This window comes from Podarcis filfolensis, assembly GCF_964270895.1.
Source record: "Podarcis filfolensis genome assembly, chromosome: 3".
NCBI classification, from domain to species: Eukaryota; Metazoa; Chordata; class Lepidosauria; order Squamata; family Lacertidae; genus Podarcis; species Podarcis filfolensis.
Window position 1 is genome coordinate 9538641 of NC_139606.1, and position 22689 is coordinate 9561329.

At 47.1% G+C, this 22689-nt stretch overlaps 1 long non-coding RNA gene across 1 annotated transcript in view; it reads right to left on the minus strand.

Moving 5' to 3' along the window:
* Positions 1–1141: 1141 nt before the first annotated feature.
* The window catches only part of LOC310759538, a 209833-nt gene continuing 188285 nt past the window's right edge, over positions 1142–22689 (minus strand). Inside the window, exon 3 of the long non-coding RNA XR_014546390.1 lies at positions 1142–1225. This is a non-coding gene — a long non-coding RNA (uncharacterized lncRNA). The remainder of the gene's footprint in view (positions 1226–22689) is intronic.

Genomic DNA, 22689 nt, shown 5'->3' on the forward strand with positions numbered 1-22689 from the left:
CAGTGGGGGGAATCAGCAACCCCAAGAACACCAAAGGCCCAGGGGTGCCAACCTGAACAAAATGTGCTGGTCCCGTGGGTTACCCGAGAGGCAAGGCCCAAGTCCGGTCCGTGGTCAAAGGTGCAACGTGGAGGCAGTCCGTAGTAGCTGAAGCTGGGTGCAGGGCAAGGAGTTGGGTGAAGTCAGTAACAGGCTTGCAAGCAGGGAGCCAGGGCAGGTCAGGAGCTCAGGCAGGAAAGCAGGACAGGGTTCATGCAGGAACTAGCAACCAACAATGTTGCTCCCACAACTTGGGACTGGGGCTGGCCAGCTTTTATCTGCCCCGAGACACAGGGCGGCCCCAGTCCACAGGTGACTCACCTCTCCTGGCCTGGAGGCGAGCACTCCTCCTGCGGGAACTTAGTTCCCTCCGCCTCTCTGCCCTGAGCGTCTGCAGCTCAGGAGAGGCTGGAGGGTTACTGGACCCAGAGGCAACCTCAGCTTCCTCTGCCGGGGCTGAGAGTGGAGCACCTGCAGGCAACGGGTCCTCCATCACCTCAGGAGCCAGAGCAGACTCAGCTGATGCCTGCACCTGAGGATCCAGCACAGGTGAGGACCCTTCAGGCTCATGCCCCAGCCCCGGCTCAGCTGGTTCTGAAGGTAGGGAAACCTGTGCAGGCTGGGATCCCTCAGGTTCAGCATCTGAGTTTGAATCCCAGGCCATCACACAAAATATTGTGGAGGCCTAGATAAGCCCTGCCCTGCATAATCAATCACATGACGCAGTGCGCACACACCATTTGAATGGGAATGCCCATCAACATTGTGGGGGCCCGGCCCCCTCAAATGTTTTATGGTGGGGGCTGAAGCCCCCATGGCCCCTACGAGTTGGCTCCCATCCCAAGGCCCACCCTGAGATAACACAAATATCCAGGAACAGTGGTTTTTTTGTGGGTACCCTTTTGGGTTGGGTCAAGAGCAAGGGTAACCCTTCTTTGTGTAAGAACCATGGTGGGTGAGGGTTGGGGTGCTGGGGTGGGCTCTGTTTCTTTGTCCTGAAATGGTGTGAAATATACTTGGAGTCGAGTGTGAATTTCATGCTCTTTATTCAGCTCATAGTAGCAATGAATGAATCTTTCCCCAAAATGTCTAGCTATACAATGGTACCTCTGGTTACGTACCGTATTTTTTGCTCTATAAGACTCACTTTTTTCCTCCTAAAAAGTAAGGGGAAATATGTGTGCGTCTTATGGAGCGAATGCAGGCTGTGCAGCTAATCCCGGAAGCCAGAACAGCAAGAGGGATCGCTGCGCAGTGGTCCCTCTTGCTGTTCTAGCTTCTGAGATTCAGAATATTTTTTTTCTTGTTTTCCTCCTCCAAAAACTAGGTGCGTCTTATGGTCTGGTGCTTCTTATAGAGCGAAAAATACGGTACTTAATTCGTTCTGGAGGTCCGTTCTTAACCTGAAACTGTTCTCAATCTGAAGCACCACTTTAGCTAATGGGGCCTCCTGCTGCTGCCACGCCGCCGGAGCACGATTTCTGTTCTCACCCTGAAGCAAAGTTCTTAACCCAAGGTACTATTTCTGGGTTAGCGGAGTCTGTAACCTGTGGAGTCTGTAACCTGAAGCGTTTGTAACATGAAGGGTCCGTAACCCGAGGTACCACTGTATATACATTATTTAAACAATGGGCCCCGCGTGACTGGCTAATTTCAGGCTGCTCCTGTAGGCCAATCAGGTTGCTGATTCACTTCATCCAGGAGCCTGATTGGCTATTCCTGCAGGCCAATCAGGTCGCCGATTCACTTCCACCTGGAGCTGGATTGGGTGGCTCCTGCAGAACAATCAGACTGCTGCATTCTGGATCCTATTGTTCTAGAATTCTAGAATTGTTGCAGGATTCAGCTCAGTACATAACATAGTGAGAAGTGAATGGTGACTATAAGTATAAGACAACTGATTTATGTTATGCTGTAGCGCATGCTTTGAATATTTTGAAAGATTGTTATACATATGCAATTGACAGAGAATCAGAAGCCCCTGTTTCTTTCTTTTCTTTTCCTGTCTCTCTTATTTAGTCTAGCTGCTTTATTTTGTAGCTCTTAAAGGTAAAGGTAAAGGGACCCCTGACCATTAGGTCCAGTCGCAGATGCCTGGGGTTGCGGCGCTCATCTCGCTTTATTGGCCGAGGGAGCCGGTGTACATGTGGCCAGCATGACTCAGCCGCTTCTGGCGAACCAAAGCAGCGCAGGGAAATGCCATTTACCTTCCCGCCGGAGCGGTACCTATTTATCTACTTGCACTTTGACGTGCTTTCAAACTGCTAGGTTGGCAGGAGCTGGGACCGAGCAATTTGAGCTCACCCCGTCGTGGGGATTCAAACCGCCGAACTTCTGATCGGCAAGTCCTAGACTCTGTGGTTTAACCCACAGCGCGATCGTAGATGAGGGGATCTGTCTGAGAGGCAGGGCAGAAAGCATCTCCTAGGGCAGGAGGCCGGGGCCCAGGTGAGAGCTGGGAAGGTCTACTTTTCTGTGCATGGAAAAGGTGATTCGACATAATTCTGATAGAGGGCTTTTTTAATTTCATTTTTAACTTTTCTCATTTTCTCCTGCCTCTCTATTTTTTTTAAAAAAAATGTTTTTCTTTATTTTTCTTTTCTTTAGATTAGTTTGGCTTTTATTGTATTCTATGTTGAAAACTTTCAACAAAAACATTTAATACATTTTGAGAGGCATTGGACGCTTAATGCTATTGCTGATTGACAACCTGTCTTTTAAAATTCCTGCTCTCCCCCCCACCCCCACTGATGTGTACTTTTTTGCAATTTTATGTTGTGCTCTGTGAACAGAAGAGCAGAATATGATTGACTGAATAACCAATGAACTGGCACTGGATGTGAAAATGCTAATGTTTCCATCACAGTGCAATCCCGTGCAGGTCTACTCAGAAGTAAGCTTCAATGGGACTTGATTCCAGGTACGTGTGCACAGGACTGCAAGTTAAATCCATTCATCCCTTAATGACACGTTTCAAAGGCTAAGAGCGACTTCGCTGAATGAGCCAAGGCATGTCACCAAAAATATTTAAAACACACAAACTCAGGCAAGATGGAGGCGAGAATCCAGAGATGTCAGCGCTGATTCCAGCACGGTTCCATTCAAACCTACGAGAACAAAAAAAAAAGAAATCCCCCAAGAATTGTTGCCAGGAAGAATACAGCAAAACAGATCATTAGAAATCCACACGGAAGCAAACACAGAGGAGGAAAAGAGCAGATAGAATAATAAGATGCCTCCAGCAAAAGCAAGCGGTTGTCAGTTGTCAGAGGTAAATGGGCATCAAACCCTGTGGTGAAAGTCATAACGCAGGAAATAATAGCGGAGGGGGGGTGGGAATGAAATGATAAACATGGTTCTCTTTGAAGAGAAACTCAACACTAATGAGACCATGAATAAAACCATCTCAAGGATGCGAGATGCAAAGCATCAAGAATGAAATATAGTGATAATGGAAGGGGAAAGGGGGACATCGGGGTAGGAGGAGCAGCTCCAGTCTCTGTGGAATTGCTCTGCTGAAGTTTGAAGTTCACCCATTTTATTGCCTCCTCCACCGCAGGGTTGCTCAGTCCCTGCCTGCCCCACACCTGAGGGGCTGTTTAGAGGAGCAGTCGGCTCCATTCCACCTCACTTTGCCTTAGGAGGAGCCCACAGAAACAGGCCAATGTAGGCCAGAATCCTGTTCTCACAGTGGCGAAGCAGGTGCCTATGGTACTCCCACAAGCAGAAGCTGAGTGAAACAGGTCTCTCTGCCCTCTTGTGATTCCCAGAAACTTGCATTCAGAGACATACTGCCTCCGTCCAGGGGAGTTAGAAGTCATTCATTGTGGGTTGTGGCTGCCGACAGCCTTAGTATCCACAAATTTGTCTCAATACGTCTTTTACAGCCCCCCAAGTTGGTGGACATCATTATACAGTGTGTTTTTTTTCTTTCTAAAAAATCGTTTAGGGGTACTCTCATTATGACTCATGAAAATCAACATTTTATCATTCAAATCCGGGGAAACAAATACAGTAAATACAACAAAACGGACCAATCAGCGTGCTAGATTCCAATTCCTACTTCACACATTGAACGCTCGCTTCCATTTGAGACTCAGGAGACACTGTGACAGGAAATGAGGCCGCCATCAGGGTAGCAATGGAAATAATGATTCACCGTGATAGAGAAGAAACTATTTTTTAATAATAATAATAATAATAATAATAGTTATGTCTCACGTTAGATTCACAAAATATTTAGGGGTATTCGTACCCCTGCGTACCCCCAGAAAAATGCACTGTCATTATTTATTGTGGGAGTGCATTCCATAGGTTCTATCTGGGGGAGTCGGGGTGACCAAGGCTCCCCACCAAATTTTCAAGCAGGGGCGTAGGCCACACACACAAAAATTCAGCAACCGTGTGCACACACTGCATGACATGCTCACCTTAATCATGCAACCCATGTGGCATGCCCGTGTTACTTGCGCGCACCCCATAGCATCGCACACAACATGAACGCATGGTATGGGAGGTGTGCGTGTCACATTAAAGGGGTCTCAACGGATGTCCCTGTCCAGAAGCCAACATGGTGTCAGGAATGAGCCAACTCCTAGTGGAACTTTACAGCCGGCTGCAGAACAGAGAGGGTTAGATCTGATGCAGGCTGAACAGTGGTCACAGTCAGCTTCCCTGCCCCTTGGGATGTTGGTTGCGAAGGGAACTGAGAGCGGGCGGGAACACAGCCAAAGCTCTCAGGCAGCTCAGACACAGAGAGAGACACTTAGAAAAGGAAGAGGCTGGAGATGATCTAATAAGGCCAAAGAGTCGGCGAATGGGAGGGCTGCTAGATAGGAAGCAAAACAAGAAATGTAAGGGGCGTTGGTTCAATATATTCTGTAGACACTGGAAGGAGTTTTAGAAGGGTCATCTTGAGTGATAATGCCAGTGGCTGTGTTAGAAAGCCAGTGTGGTGCAGTGATTAAAAGCGGTGGACTCGTAATCTGGTGAACCGGGTTTGCGTCTCCGCTCCTCCACATGCAGCTTCTGGGTGACCTTGGGCTAGTCACACTTCTCTGAAGTCTCTCAGCCCCACTCACCTCCCAGAGTGTTTGTTGTGGGGGAGGAAGGGAAAGGAGAATGTTAGCCGCTTTGAGACTCCTTTGGGTAGTGATAAAGCAGGATATCAAATCCAAACTCTTCTTCTTCTTCTTCTTAGAGCCATCCGGAGCTATCTGTTTGTTTTTGCAATAAATCCTCCCTTTTCATTACCTACACTTACTGTGTTATCAAGCCGGGAACCTGGACTCCTGACACATGAGGCAGATGGGCCATAGGGCTTCCTGCAGTGGCTTTAGGATGGCCACCTCAGTAGATAAACGTCTTGGGGAGTCCATAATCCTCAGCATAACCCTGAAGCGGTTTCAGGCCTCTGGCGGATACAGGAGATGCTCTCACAGGCAGACAAGAAAAGACAGGGCAGTCCCCCACCTTTTCCAGAGCATTGGATGACAGCTGGAGGGGAGATGACTCTTGCCTTTCAGAGAATGACAGAGTAAGAAAGGAAGTTGAGAAACCTCAGCTTCTACTTTTATGGGGTCCAAGGGCTTTGGGCACCTTTATCATGAAAGTTGTTGGCAAAACTGGCCACTCTCTCTCCTTCAAGTAGGCATCGTTATCATGCGGTCACAGACGCCAGTGTCTCTCCCTCAGGCAGGCAGTATCATCATGGCCTCTCTCTCCTTCAGGTGGGTTGGTACATTGGCCAGTTTCTCTCTTCCTGGGATGGACATCTGAATGGGGACACATGGATTAGTCAGTATCCTGGCACCAGCATGTGGTCACAATGGCCAAGCAGGTGACATCAGCATGTGGTCACAGGGGCCAGTCCCTCTCCTTCAGGTGAGCAGCATCAGAATGAAGTCACAATGGCTGGGACCTTTTTCAAGCAAGCAGCATCAACATGAGGCCACATTGGCCACTCTCTGTCTTGGAGGCCAGAGGTATCATCATGTGGGGAGTACATTGGTCAACCTTCATTGGAGCAGGTAATAGTGGACACATTGCCCTACTCATGAAGGCAGGCAGAAGCAGGACTGTATGGCTGGTGTGAATTTTATATCATGTTATGGTTTAAGAGAAGATTATATGAAAATGATATATCGTTGGTAACTAACAGCAAGTGAACTGGCAAAAGTGTATTAATCTAAACCAAACAAGTGTTGGAAATGTAAAGAGAAAGGAGGTTCTTTTTATCATATGTGGTGGTCTTGTATAAGGTTAAAGCTTACAGGGAAATGATATACAATAAATTGAAAGGGATGGCCTGTCTCTCCTTCAGGTGGGTTGGTACATTGGCCAGTTTCTCTCTTCCTGGGAAGGACATCTGAATGGGGACACATGGATCAGTCATTATCCTGGCACCAGCATGTGGTCACAATGGCCAATCATCTTCAAGCAGGTGACATCAGCATGTGGTCACAGGGGCCAGTCCCTCGCCTTCAGGGGAGCAGCATCAGCATGAAGTCACAATGGCCAGTCTCTGACTGTTAACTCCTATCAGCCAAAATATTCTGAAGTGCCTCAGTTCTATCATGGGTGTTCATTGTATGTGCTCTTAAAATTCCTTATGGTTTGCCTTATTTTTCTGTTCTTCTCCATGCCTGATCCCAGGTGGGAAGAAGGAGAAGCAGATAGTCTCTGCTTTGCAGGAATATTTCCCACAGAGCTAGACCCCAGCATGACTGCTCCTTCCCACCAAGTCTGCCCTTTAAAAAAGCATGGGGTGTATGGATTGACAGACAAGTGTAATTGCAAATAAACCTTATATCACATAAATGCTATTAGCCTCCAGTAACCTTAATTCCAAGGCAACGAAACTTATGGTATATGCCAAGACTCCTAGAACTTCTCAGCACTCCGAGAGAAGTATTTTGTCATCAAAAGAGTGTGCACACAGTTCTTTGTTTTTTTCACAAAACTGGTGTCTGGCTTGAGAAATCCTCTCCCTCCCCGCAATGGCACCAAGAAGCAGGGAGGAAACAAGAAAGTTCACACGTATGATTTATTCAGTCATCACGGTAAATGACAAAGAATTCCGGTCATTCCTCCATGATGGAGTTGCTCACACTGAGCTCCTCCCCCTTCCCTCTCTAGCAACAACACCTCCTCCTATGGCTTTTGCCTGGCGCCTAAAGGTGTGTAATGAAGGTACCAAGTGAACATCCCTGGAGAGTATTTCACAGACAAGGAGTCACTGCGGAGAAGGCCAGTTGCATGGCGAATTCCCGCCCCCTCCCCCCAGTGGAAATAAAGACACGTGACACAATTATTTAAGATTAATGGGCTAAATATGGCCACAACTTTTTTGGGGTACAGGTGATGAGCGGTATTGGCTTAGGCATTGGTCCTAACCGACTATATCCAGCTTCAGCCCTTCTGCTTGAAGTCCGGGAAGGGTTAACCACCAGTAGGGGGAGTCCTGCTGATGCACATCAACCAGGAACTCCCCCAGGGTCACCAATAGGGGGAGTGCCTTACGCCCACACCTCCCTAGGCTTCAGACAGGGCCACGCCCCCCAGAATCCTTTATCGGACTACCCTTCAATACGCGGGGGAGGTGATGGCGCTTCCTCCCCCCTTCATCTACATAACAATACCAATACCAATGCCTAACCGCCAATACCAAGGAGGTTGTGACGATTTGCTATGAGGTAGGTGAGAAACCAAGTGGCTGGGGCCAATTTGCCAAGAGGAAGAAATTCCTACCAGGCCCCTTAACAGTGACCAACTGATGTCCATAGCAAGGTCACAGACGAAACCTTAAAGAATGGGTGGGTGGGAAACCGGAGCAGCTGGAGGCGGCAAAAGATAGATAGATAGATAGATAGATAGATAGATTCTTTATTGTCATTACACACGTGCAACATTGCACAAGTGCAACGAAATTGGATGCCATCCCTTAAAAACAACAAAAGCAAAACAACAACAACAACCCACAAACCACATTCCAGCCACACCCACACCCACACCCATCAATCTCCCAAGTCACACTATCGAGTTACAGCATTCAAAAGGGCCACAGCTCTCGGGTAGAAACTGTTTTTCAGTCTATTTGTCCTTGACTTGATGTTTCTATATCTCCTGCCAGACGGCAGTAGTGCAAACAGACTGTATCCCGGGTGAGATGAATCCTGCAGGATGTTGTTTGCTTTCCTAAGACAACGGGAACCGTACAATTCTTCCAAGGATGGGAGAGGTTGACCAATAATCCTTTGTGCTGTGGTTATGACCTTCTGGAGCACCTTCCTCTCCCTAGCTGTACAACTGGAGAACCAAGCACAAATACAGTATGTAAGAATGCTCTCTATGGAGCCTCGGTAGAAGGACACCAGCAGTCTCTCACTCAGATTGTTCTTCTTTAAAAGTCTGAGGAAATAAATTCTCTGCTGGGCCTTCTTCACCAGAGCAGTGGTATTTGCGCTCCAAGTCATGCCCTGATCGATAGTTACTCCCAAAAACCTGAATTCCGCCACCCTCTCCACCCGTTCCCCATTGATATGCAAGGGCTGAATGTCCGCCTTTTTTTTCCTGTAATCCACCACTAATTCCTTGGTCTTAGCCGTATTAAGAGCCAGATTGTTCTCTCCACACCAAACACAGAGCCGCTCCACCTCGTCCCGATAGGCGGACTCATCCCCTCCTGAAATGAGCCCTACCACCGTAGTGTCATCAGCAAACTTGATGATTTTGTTGCTGGAATAGATGGCTGTACAGTCATACGTATAGAGAGCATAGAGCAGGGGACTCAACACACAACCCTGTGGTGAGCCGGTGTTAAGGCTAAGGGCTGTGGACATATGTGACCCTACTCTAACCCTCTGAGAACGTTCTGACAAAAAATCCAAAACCCAGAGACAGGTGGAGTTGGAGAGTCCAATCGCCTCTAGCTTGGACACCAGTCTATGGGGGAGAATAGTGTTAAAAGCTGAGCTAAAATCCACAAACAGCAGCCTCACATAACTCCCCGGCTGCTCCAGATGGGACAGAGCAGCATGGAGAGTGGTGGTGATAGCGTCCTCTGTGGATCTATTTGCCCTGTATGCAAACTGGTAGTTGTCAAAAGTTGATGGAAGACAGGAAATAATATGACGGCGCACCAGTTTCTCAAAACACTTCATGATGATTGGAGTCAGTGCAACTGGTCTGTAGTCGTTCAAACTACTGATTGTGGATTTTTTGGGCAGAGGGACAATAGTTGACGACTTCAGGCAGGGTGGGACAATAGACTGGTGTAAGGACTTGTTGAAGATCTTAGTAAAGACCCTCGCCAGCTGATCCGCACAGCCCTTCAACACCTTTCCAGTGATGCCATCAGGTCCAGCCGCCTTCCTCGGATTCACCATCCTCAATACCTTTCTCACCTCATGCTCCTCTACCGTGAATGAGGGGCCCCTAAGGGCTGGTGGCTGTAATACCGGCGTCTCAGGTGGCTCCTTCTCGAAGCGAGCAAAGAAGAGGTTAAGCTCCTCCGCCAGCAAAGGGTCACCGTCGACAGCACCAAGGTTAGGTTTGTAGTTGGTAATGTGCTGAATCCCCTGCCACATCTGTCTTGTGTTGTTGCTCTTTAAATTATCCTCAATCCTCAGCCTATAATCCCGTTTTGCCTGTCGAATACCCCTCTTCAAGTTTGCTCTTGCCACACTGTAAAGCTGCACCTCGCCTGACCTGAAAGCCCTGTTCCTTTCCCGCAACAGGCCCTGGACCTCTCTATTCATCCAGGGTTTCTGATTGGGATAAAACCGGATGGATTTGTTTACTGTGACAGTGTCTGTGCAGTGATTGATATAGCACAGAACTGCCGCCGTGTGCTCCTCCAGGTCTGAACGATCGAAAATATCCCAATTAGTTCTCTCAAAACAGTCCTGCAGCTGGTGAATAGCACCTTCAGGCCAGATTTTAACAGATTTTAATATTGTGGGAGCCCGTTTCCTGAGTGGGATATATGCTGGTACCAGGAACAAAGACATATGGTCGGACTGGCCCAAGTGTGGCAGCTGTAAAGCCCTATAGCCGTGATTTACATTCGAATAAACTTTATCTAGTGTCTTGTCCCCTCTTGTGGGACATTTCACATGCTGATAGAGCGTTGGGAGCACTGTTTTAAGTTCTACATGGTTGAAGTCTCCCGCAATGATGTGCACAGCTTCAGGATACTTGTCTTGCTGGCTGCTGATAAGGCTCTGCAGGCGTCCCAAAGCCAAGTTGGCATTGGCATCTGGTGGCACGTACACACCAGTTAACATAACAGCTGTAAACTCCCTAGGGAGATAGGCTGGTCTACATTTAACAGCCACATATTCCAAATCCGGTGAACAGTGACTGCCCACAGTCTTAGAATTATTGGACCAGCATTTGTTCACATATACGCACAGCCCCCCTCCTCTAGTTTTTCCGAAGTCCATGCCTCGGTCATGACGATGTACCACCCAGCCTTCCAACTGAATAGCTGTGTCTGGTATGGACGGTTGAAGCCATGTCTCAATGACAAATAAAACGCAGCAATCTTTTACAAGGCTGTTCTTTGCTGCCTGCAACCTCAATTCATCCATCTTGTTGGCAAGAGATCTCACATTGGCAAGAAATATGCTGGGGAGTGGTGGTTTAGATGGACTCCTCTGTAATCTTACCAGGACGCCAGCCCGACAACCCCGCCTTTGCCTCCTGTCTCTACGCCGCCTTCGCCTCCTCCCTGGAGGCATAGTAATCCATGGAGAGCCCGGCGGCCTGGCTACTCCCACCGGAACGTTATCTAGGCGAAAATAATCAGCTCTTACAGCTTGTTCACACTGTAATCCGACCTTCAGAAGTTCCTGCCTGCTGTAAATCTTTCTTGCCCGGTCAGACATACTCGGACCAAGTAAAAATAATAAAAACAAAACAAAACGCTAAGGGAGAGCACTAAGCCGCAGCGTCTATGCGCGCCGCCATTTGCAAAAAATTTGCAAAAGAGGGAGATCCCCGGCCACCCCTGCGTTAAATTGGACAGGCCACACACCCCGAGCCAGCCGATTGGCTGTCCGGGGGATGATGCGGCCGGGAATTCCCTCAATCGCGCGGAGGCTGAGAGCCAGCCAGCCCGGGGGGAAGGTTACCGTTGGCGTGGTCAAAGTCCGGTCCTGGGTCACGAGTCTGGAAACAGTTCACAAAGAGCGAAGCGGGGTCCGAAGCAGGAAGCCGGGCGGGGACGGGAAACTCTGGAAGGACAGGTCTGGGTCCAGGCAGAAGCAGGTATTCAACGACGTTGCTCCCGCAACCTGGAACCGGGCTGACTGGCCTTTATCTTCTCTGAGGCCAGGGGCGGTCCCGGCCCCCAGGAGACCCGCCTCTCCTGGCCTTAAGGCGAGCACTCCTCCTGGGGAAAACCAGTTCCCTCCGCCTCTCTGCCCTGAGCCTCTGCAGCTCAGGAGAGGCTGGAGGGTTACTGGACCCAGGGGGAGACTCACCTTCCCCTGACAGGGCTGGGAGAGGCGCACCTGTAGGCAATGTGTCCTCAATCCCCTCCGGAGCCAGAGTGGATACACCTGCTCCTGAGGATCCAAGGCCCTGCCCCAGCTCAGCTGGCCCTGGAGGCAGGGACTCCTGTGCAGGCTGGAGTTCCTCCAGTTCGGCCTCTGAATCAGATTCCCAGGCCATCACAGCAAGCGTGGTGGGGGTGTGCAGCCCGCAATCCCACCTCCTCTGAAGGCGGAAGTGGCTTTCTCGTGTTGCCACCCTCCAGACCTCTTGAGGAGGAGGCACATGAAGAAGGGCCTCAGAAGATGATCTCAGGGTCCAGGTAGGTTCATATGGAAAGAGGCAGTCCTTGAGTATTGTGGTCCTGAGCCATTTAAGGCTTTATAGGTCAAAACCGGCACTTGAATTGGGCCCAGAAACTAATTCGTGGCCAGTGCAGTCAGACCAGGATAGGTGTCATTTGCTCAAACTGTCTTGCTCAAGTGAGCAACCTGGCCACTGAATTCTGCACTAGTTGAAGTTTCCAAACTGTCTTCAGAGGCAGCCCTATGTATAATGCATTGCAATAATCTAATCTGAGGTTACACTGCCCTTAATGTGTTCAAGGGTGCAGGCTGCATGCCAGAGAATCTGCTAAGGCTGCAATGTTGCGCAAATTTACATCAGAGTAAGCTCCCTCGAATACCTTGGGGTGTCCAAGTAAACAAGCACAGTGCTAGTCAAATTTGTATAGACAGTCTTCATAAATCAGTCCTTGGAAGTTAATTTTTTTCCTTCCAGAACCCGAATGCTGCAAAACTGGAAGTAGGTATTCTGGTTTTCAAACTTTTTTTTCGGAAGCCAAACATGCTGTTTTTGTTTTTTGTTTTTTTTGTTTGTAAATAATTTTTATTAACTGGCCAATCACATCAAATTAAATCACATCACATAAATTCCAAATTACAAAGCCAAATTTTTAAATTTTGTTGGGGGAACCCATACTTCAAGATCCAAAGGGGGATTCAGATAATCTTCTTATTACTGCGTTAATGTCCAAATCAGTCCCAATCAGTCCAAACAAAATTCATAATTCTATCCAGTCTTATCTTGGTGTTTCCACATCATATCTTGTTCATATAATTTCTATTTTCCCTTTACGATCTCTTCTGTTAGTCTCCTTAAGCCAATAAGCAAAATAATAATCCTGTGTGGATTTCCCGTTCCTCCACTAAGTCCAGATGGTTTCCATATATCTCCTTCGTAGATAACATCACTCTTTCCATCATAAATTTGGCATTTGTCGCTCTTAAGTCCCACCGAGGAGTTGATCCACGATATGTAAACAACTCTATTTCTCTCTTTCTCCTCCCAGACCCAAGAGCTCCAACAATGCCTCCCAAAATGGCCACGGCATTTTTAACTGCGTCATTCCAAAACTCTTAGCTTTCCAGCTTCATCTTGAAACATTGCTTTGGTTCGAAAGTTTATCTCCACACAGCCTTAAATCCACAGCTTAAGTCCTTAGTTTCTGACTCATTAGGGGAGGGGATTCTTGTTAAATCACATAAGAAAAAGGAAGGCAGGTTTTTCCCCCCCTCCCCCCTCAGTCATACCGCATCTTGACGTATCTTCTCATATTTTATTCTTGTCTTGTTATCAGAGATCTCTTCTGTCAGCAGTCTTTACTCCCCTTTTTCCTTGAAGCATGTGCAATTTATCTCGTCCAAATTGTTTCTTTTGAAGATGCTTGCAACTAGCGGCGCGAATCAGGGACGGCGTCCAGGAGTGCCGGAATCCCACAGGAGGGCTTTGTGCCTAGTGCCCCCACCCCCACAAATTCGGGGGTGGTATAGGACACAGCAGGCAAGGGCCGTCCCCCCGACAATCCTGGGGGGGTTAAGGAGGCTAATTACCCCCATCATAGCCTCCAAATTACCTTGTGTGGGTCGGAGAGATGTTATTGTCAGCCATCTTCCGATGCGCCACCTAGTGGCCCCCTCCAAACATGCTGTTTTGAATCCCCCTTTGTTTCCTGTTGCGCTGCGAATTTGCATCACACACACCCCACATTGTAATTCAAGCCTTCCGATTGCAGTGTTCTCAGATGGTATTTGGAGCTTATATTTGGTGCTTTTGTTTTTGCTATTTATTTTGAGTTTTTTGTTTTGAGGCTTTTTCAGTTAATTTGTTTTTGTGACTATGTGGATCCCAGATCAGCTACTGATTGATTGATTGACTGACTGCGGAAATAGTTAAAAGCCCCCCATCCAAATAATGACTATCATCAGTGCAGGTAAGGAAAAAAATTAATTTTAATTTTTATCATCTACAATACTGTTTTATTTATATTATAGTACAGTACATTAATTATTGCTTTCATTTTATAGGTCAATGGTCTCGTTAGATAGTAAAATTGCTGTTTTAGGGGTTGTTTTTAAAAGTCTGGACCAGATTAATCCGCTTTGCATTACTTTCTATGGGAAAGCACACCTTGGTTTTGGAACGCTTTGGTTTTGGAACAGACTTCCGGAACGCATTACGTTTGAGAACCAAGGTATCACTGTACTTTCATGCCATCTGTTCCAACTACAACAACAGAAATGACAGAGAGCTTGATGGATACCAACATTAGATGTCAACTAGCTTCCATTGGAGATAGAATCAACAACCTGCCATTCTTCTTCTTCAGCCTGCGGCCATTTCAGGCATGGTGGGTGGTTTGCTGGTATCTCAGCAGGCTTGCATCTGAGACAGCTAGTGCAATGCAGTTTACCAAATGGAATGCATCCCTTTCCTTCCAAAGGTTGCCCATTTGCATATGTATAATTAGGCCCATTTAGCAAAATAAGAAAGAACGTCGAAAGGGAATTAACAATTAAGCCCTACGAGCTCTGCTTCGAGTCTCACAGCAGCCCGCTTTGGCAAGCGATTTGTTTTTGAGGAAATCAATCATACGTCCTCACCATGACGGAAAGCAACAGGACATTCCATTGTTTAGCCTCCCAATGACCGTGTCACTAAGCAACCTACAAGAAGGCTTTGTAGCAGCTTCCTTTTTGAGCCTATCAAGAGCTGCTATTCACTTCCCATAAATCATAGCAGAGCTGCCGGTTTCATGAAATTGGTAAGGAGTTCCCTCTCCCCATGGGGATGCGGGTGGCGCTGTGGGTTAAACCACAGAGCCTAGGACTTGCCGATCAGAAGGTCGGCGGTTCGAAACCCCACAACGGGTTGCGCTCCCGTTGTTTGGTCCCTGCTCCTGCCCACCTAGCAGTTCGAAAGCAAGTCAAAGTGCAAGTAGATAAATAGGTACCGCTCTGGCAGGAAGGTAAATGGCGTTTCCGTGTGCTGCTCTGGTTTGCCAGAAGCGGCTTAGTCATGCTGGCCACATGACCCAGGAGCTATATGCCGGCTCCCTCGGCCAATAAAACAAGATGAGCGCTGCAACCCCAGAGTCGGCCGTGACTGGACCTAATGGTCAGGGGTCCCTTTACCTTTACCTCCCCCTCCCCATAACAATGGTTACAGATGGGATAAAGTGTGGTTCCCCCTGTTCACAGACCCTCCAAGTGTCCCTATTTTCCAGGAACAGTCCTGGATTTACAGAAGCCATCCCAGTTTCTGATTTGATCCCGAAATATCCCACTTTTCTTTAGGATGTCCATATTTTCAACGGAGAAATGTTGATGGGTATGGTAGAACGTCCCTTTCCCATTTCCCTGGAGAAATGTGGGAGGGTATGGAGTTATACGATCCCCGAGGCAAGGAGATAAGCACTTACACAAGCTTTAGAAGGCCTCTAAAGGCAGCCCTGTATGGGGATTTTTTTAAAAAAGTTTAATGTTATATTACAGGGATGTCCAACAGGTCGATCGCGATCTACTGGTAGATTCCCGGTAGGTTTTGGTAGATCACGGTTGATCGCTGGGTCCCTTTCCTTAGTGTAGGTAAAATAGAATCCAGCCCTGCCCTGTTGCTCCACCCTCCAGTGTTGTATGATCTGCAGAACAGAAGACGGAGTTTACTCAGTGAAGCTGTTTGTTTCCCCAGAGGTGTGTTGGTGAGTGGCCGTCCCCCTTTCTTTCTCAACAACTTTGCCCTGTACCCCTAAAAAGCAGGGCTTTCCTTCCTTTAAAAAGGGGGTAGATCACTCCCATATTTTAATTCTGTGAGTAGATCGCAGTCTCTTGGGAGGTGGCCACCCCTGTTACATTATGTTTTTCTATATATGTTGGAAGCCACCCAGAATGGTTGGGGCAACTTAGTCAGATGGGTGGGGAATAAATAAAAAAAATTATGATGGTGATGGTGGAATAGGATGTCCCTATTTTCATCAGCATCCATCCTTAAAAGCAGAGACAACACCTTGCCAACAAAGGTCCGTATAGTTAAAGCCATGGTTTTCCCAGTAGTGATGTATGGAAGTGAGAGCGGGACCATAAAGAAGGCTGATCGCCGAAGAATTGATGCTTTTGAATTATGGTGCTGGAGGAGACTCTGGAGAGTCCCATGGACTGCAAGAAGATCAAACCGATCCATTCTGAAGAAAATCAGCCCTGAGTGCTCACTGCAAGGACAGATCCTGAAGCTGAGGCTCCAAGACTTTGGCCACCTCATGAGAAGAGAAGACTCCCTGGAAAAGACCCTGATGTTGGGAAAGATGGAGGGCACAAGGAGAAGGGGATTACAGAGGACGAGATGGTTGGACAGTGTTCTCGAAGCTACAAACATGAGTCTGACCAAACTGCGGGAGGCAGTGGAAGACAGGAGTGCCTGGTGTGCTCTGGTCCATGGGGTCAAGAAGAGTCGGACACGACTAAACGACGAAGCAACAACATTTTCATCAGAGAAATGTTGAGGGGTATGTGATTGTGACTTGAGGTGAGCTGCTAAACCGGAATATCCAGAGTTACAACAGAATTCCAGAGCAACCCAAAGCCACTGAGTGGGGCACCTGTTGTTGACAGAGACCATGCTGGTATCACAGGAGATAATCCACATTGTTGTCCCAAGTCAGAGCAAGGGAGGTGCATAGCAAGCCATATTCCGGAGGCATGTCAAAAACAGGGTCAGGCCAAGATATTTTGCTGCCCGAGGCAAAGGACAAGATGGCACCCACTCAGTTGAATCCTACTTCTACAATGGTAACAAGACAGCATCCTCCAGTGCACATGGGGCAGGGTGATAATTTGGGGTGGCTAGGAGAAAGCACGGGGACGCGGGTGGCACTGTGGTGTAAACCATTGAGCCATGGGCTTGTCGACCAGAAGATCAGCGGTTCGAATCCCCGCAATGGGGTGAGCTCCCGTTGTTCAGTCCCTGCTCCTGCCAACCTAGCAGTTTGAAAGCACGTCAAAGTGCAAGTAGATAAATAGGTACTGCTCCGGCAGGGAAGGTAAACGGTGTTTCCGTGAGTTGCTCTGTTTCGCCAGAAGCGGCTTAGTCATGTTGGCCACATGACCCTGAAAAACTGCCTGCGGACAAACGCCAGCTTCCTCGGCCAGTAAAGCAAGATGAGCGCCAAAACTCCAGAGTCGTTCGTGACTGGACTTAACGGTCAGGGGTCCTTTACCTTTAGAGGCAAGCACAAATCTGTTCTCCAATGAAGGGAAATGGCCAAGGGGCTTAGGAGAAAAAGCCAGCCGCCCCATCACCCAACATCTGCCATCTGAAGTGGTCGTCTTACTTTACCTAATGGTAGGACTGACTCTGACAGAAAAGCAGGACATGACGTTAAGGTGAGAACATGTTTTATGTTCTGGCTTGGAAGAGCCAGAATCCAGATATAAACCTCTTCTCTTTCTTCATAACCAAACTAAACAACTGAGCAACCAAAACAGATGAAGGAGTAAAGCAGATGATTGGGCAAAATTGACCGAACATTTAAGAATGTTTAATGTTATCAAATCGTCTATTTATTTATTTGAGGTATTTTCAGGACCAAGCAAGCACTCACCAATTGCCCTGCATCATATAAACATAAAATAAAAGTTCACAACATTTATTAAAAGACTGAATCACCATAAAACTTTTTTTAAAAAAAACCGGCAGTGGGACTCAGCAGCAATGAAAACGACAGTAGATCAGCCATAACAATAAATTATAGCATTCATTCCAGTGTAATATCATTAAAACAGATGAAATAATGCAGCACTAGATAAAACAGCCGCAGAATATACTTTGGGGGTGCTGGGAAACTTTAATGCCTGTTTGAAGGCTTGTAGTCATGGGGCCATGTGGACCCCACCTGGCTTGCAAGTGTGGGGCTACTGTTGAGAAGGCCTTCTCGCCACGGATGAGGGAGATATTTGACCCAGTTCGTATTTAATAGTGAACCTACCTAATTTACACAGCCACCCTTCAGAGTTAGAATGTCTCTGGATTTTACAGTGCAGTCCTCCAGCCCAATATTAATAATAATATTAATAATAATAATAATAATAATAATAATAATAATAATAATAATTAATTTATTTATTTATACCCCGCCCATCTGGCTGGGCTTCCCCAGCCACTCTGGGCGGCTTCCAAAAAAATATTAAAATACTGTAATACATCAAACATTAAAATCTTCCCTAAACAGGGCTGCCTTCAGATGTCTTCTAAAAGTCTGGTAGTAGTTGTTCTCTTTGACATCTGGTGGGATGGCGTTCCACAGGGCGGGTGCCACTACCGAGAAGGCCCTCTGCCTGGTTCCCTGTAACTTGGCTTCTCGCAGTGAGGGAACCGCCAGAAGGCCCTTGGTGCTGGACCTCAGTGTCCAGGCTGAACGATGGGGTTGGAGATGCTCCTTCAGATATACTGGACCGAGACCGTTTAGGGCTTTAAAGGTCGGCACCAACACTTTGAATTGTGCTCGGAAAAGTACTGGGAGCCAATGTAGGTCTTTCAAGACTGGTGTTATATGGTCTCGGCGGCCGCTCCCAGTCACCAGTCTATTTTAGGGGCAGGGACACATTTGGAAATATAAGAAACTATTGGGGCCACCCAAAATACCTACTTCACAAGAGAAAAACCGATGGTTCCCAGAGCAACCCCTCCAAAACAAACACAACACACACACAGAGGCAGAAAATATTGGGAGGGGCAGAAGGTACCAAATTGTGGACCCCAGATATATAGGATTGAATTCCAAATGGATGCATTATGGGAGTGAATGTTATAAACTAGCAGCTATCTTTTAGCGACATGGGAAACTGAGACTGTCAGTGTTTTGTTTTGTTGCTAACCATCAAAGAGCCTGTGACCCTGGCGAAGTCTGAACTGTTTCCTGCACCCAAATCCAAAAATCTGTCTTGTGGATCAAATATGTTCTCCTTGAAGCTCCACGCTGAGCATAATGAATGAAGAATTAAATAACATGGGAGAAATTTCAAAAGCCATTGAAGTGCCATATTAAAAGTTAATGTGAATATGATCTTTTTGCTTTTCTCAACTCTTCATAAAAATCTCCCCCCCCCTTTATAAAACCATTTTGTAGATAACTGCCAGAGGCTTCAGAATCACAGGAGATGCTGAACAGTCGTGGTGATCGGGCCATCGAGAACCGAACAAAAAGAAAATACCTTTAGGCCACAGTCAACTATCCATTGGTGAAAGATATAGGGCAGCTTTCTCTAACCTCTAGAACTACAACTCCCATCATCCCTCAAGATTGGCCATACTGGCTGGGGCTAAGAGGCGTTGGAGACCAAAACACCTGGAGGGCACAGGTTCCGGAAGGCTGTACTAGGCCGTTGCTTTTAGAACAGCTTTCTGGTAAAAGAAAGATGAAATACTATAGCACCCACAGCAACCATAATCTAGTCTTATTACATGCATGCATGAATACATGCACATATGAATATTGATTCATACCAGCCTGTTTTAGTAGAAAGTAGTAGTATTATGCAGAATTGGGGCAGGTACTGTGGCTAAAACGAAACTGAAATACTTGGCTATTCCAGATTTCCAAAGCTCGACAGATCTGTGTCAAAAGAGAGAAGAAACTGTAACGCCTTGTGGTTATATCATATGCATAGTCGTAAGTGCACAGACATGCTGTGCACATGCTCAAAACTGACATAACTATGTGCTGGTGGTGGGGCTGGTCAATATCTGGTTATCAACATTACAATACATCACCAGCTAAACATATATGATATACCAATATATCAGAATGTCTGAAAGAAGCATAGAGCTTTGTAGATGCATTGGCTGGCTTCACAGTTTTTCCCACATTGTGATTTTTGCATAGCGTGCATGCGGAAGCAAACACACACACACACACACACACAAAAATCATGATTCACAATATATTGTCAAGTCAAGAATTATGAAACCAATATCATGATATGGACTTGAAACCGGTTTTGGATGATATATCGCCTAGCCCAAACATGCATCATGATTTGTGATATATTGCTAGGTCAAGAACCATGAAACCAATATCACAATATGGACTTCAAACTAGTTTTGGATGCTGGTGGCATCTGTAGCTTTTCATGTACGTAGCAGAGTTCAGGCCACCTAGGATTCAGGCTAGGCACCCTGGCATACGGACCAGCAACTAGAGGTCCCTGGCCAAATCTGGCCTCTTGACAAGTATCAGCAGACTCTGATAGTTCACCACCAATGACCCAAACAAATCACCAGTGCTTGGCAAACCCTTCCTTTTTAAACAAGCAAACACGGGGCTAGCGCTTTCCAGAAAACCGCTTGATCTATGGCTTGTGATGGCTGCTCTAGCTGAGTCCCTCTGGTACCTGCCTCAATGGTGGTGGCTTGTAAAGTGGATACAGGAAACCTGTGGCCCTCCAAATGTTACTGAACTACAACTTCCGTCACCTTTAACCCATGGCCATGATGGCTAGGGTTGAACAGTATGGGGTTCCAGCAATGCACGGAGGACCATAGGTTCCCCATCCCTGTTATAGAGGAATGTACCAGTTACCTAGGGGCGCGGGTGGCGCTGTGGGTTAAACCACAGAGCCTAGGACTTGCTGATCAGAAGGTCGGTGGTTCAAATTCTGGTGATGGGGTGAGCTCCCGTTGCTCGGTCCCTGCTCCTGCCAACCTAACAGTTTGAAAGCATGAAGTGCAAGTAGATAAATAGGTACCGCTCTGGCGGGAAGGTAAACGGTGTTTACGTGCACTGCTCTGGTTCGCCAGAAGCGGCTTAGTCATGCTGGCCACATGACCCAGAAGCTGTATGCCGGCTCCCTCGGCCAATAAAGCGAGATGAGCACCGCAACCCCAGAGTTGGCCACGACTGGACCTAATGGTCAGGGGTCCCTTTTACCAGTTACCTAGGCAGGCCTGTTGAGCCTCATGAGTTCTCAAAATGAGCAGACAAGCAACAGCAGTCCTTGGTTCCCCTGCAGGTGTCTCAGTGGAGAATGACGGCAGACTGAACTTCCTGTAAAAATGTGCAATTGGAGGAAAGAAGAGGACAACAGGGTGGTGGACTTCTTTACTTCAGCCTGTTCCTTCTGTTAAACATCTACAATAGGGTAAAAACAGGACCCTCACCAAAATGCTGGAGAGATTGCACCTCTACAGGCACATACCTCCACATGTGGTGGGATTGCCCCCCAAATTCAACCCTTTTGGACATCGGTCCTACACTGGGGGGACCTATCAGGAGTGAACATAGACCACTGGTACCAAACTGTATGGGAAATAGCCCTACTAGAAAAAGCAAACCAACAAACTGAAACTAGCACAGGGACAAAGAAAAGGGGATGCCTTCACACCAGCGTGGCTCTCCTTTATTACAGTGGTACCTCGGGTTAAGTACTTAATTCGTCCCAAAGGTCTGTTCTTAACCTGAAATTGTTCTTAACCTGAAGCACCACTTAGCTAATGGGGCCTCCTGCTGCCGCCGCACCACGCGAGCACGATTTCTGTTCTCATCCTGAAGCAAAGTACTTAACCTGAAGCACTATTTCTGGGTTAGCGGAGTCTGTAACCTGAAATGTATGTAACCCAAGGTACCACTGTACATACAAAACCCAACAAGGCAACAACAAAGACCCACAGACAGCACACGAATCGATATGGCTAACTTGACCCAACAACATCTCCTCACACACGCAAACAAAAGTCATGGCAGTCAACTGAAGGCAACCAACCACGCCCTGCCCCATGTCTCTTTATCGCCAATGAAAACTAATAAATGAATAGAAAAAGAAAAATACAAAAAGGCCTACCCACAGGTTGCTGGCGCAAGAAGGACACTGACAAACTGGAACGTGTCCAGAGGAGGGCAACCAAAATGGTCAAAGGCCTGGAAACGATGCCTTATGAGGAACGGCTAAGGGAGCTGGGCATGTTTAGCCTGGAGAAGAGGAGGTTAAGGGATGATATGATAGCCATGTTCAGATATATAAAAGGATGTCACATAGAGGAGGGAGAAAGGTTGTTTTCTGCTGCTCCAGAGAAGTGGACACGGAGCAATGGATCCAAACTACAAGAAAGAAGATTCCACCTAAACATTAGGAAGAACTTCCTGACAGTAAGAGCTGTTCGACAGTGGAATTTGCTGCCAAGGAGTGTGGTGGAGTCTCCTTCTTTGGAGGTCTTTAAGCAGAGGCTTGACAACCATATGTCAGGAGTGCTCTGATGGTGTTTCCTGCTTGGCAGGGGGTTGGACTCGATGGCCCTTGTGGTCTCTTCCAACTCTCTGATTCTATGATTCTATGATTCTAAAACCTTGCACACACACTATGTAAAAGAATGAAAGTTTACTAACCTCCTCCTCTGCTCTCTCTCTCCCCCCCCCCCTTCTCCCCAATTATGCTGTCTCTAACATTAGTGTCTCACTTCGAATATAACTGATCTGTAGAAAGAACTCTATGAACCGAAAGCAGAGAGGCTGTGTGTACTTTTGTAACTCAAGAAAATCTTTAATAAATAAAACAACAACAAAAGAAGGTAAAAACTGGCAGTCCCTTGTGGGCCATCTGTACCAATTGGCTGAGATGCTGTGATGTAATTCAATTCTGATGAATATTCATATGTACACCCCACCTCCACTTCCCTAACCGGTAAGAACCTCCCGGAGCATCACTGATCATAACCTAAAAGCTATTCTTCCTTTCTTTCCACCACTCAATCAAGCGTTCTCTGCTGACATGTTTTCTCAATTGTAACAATGGAAAGCAGGAGAAGTTTATCTACTTACGATTTTTCATA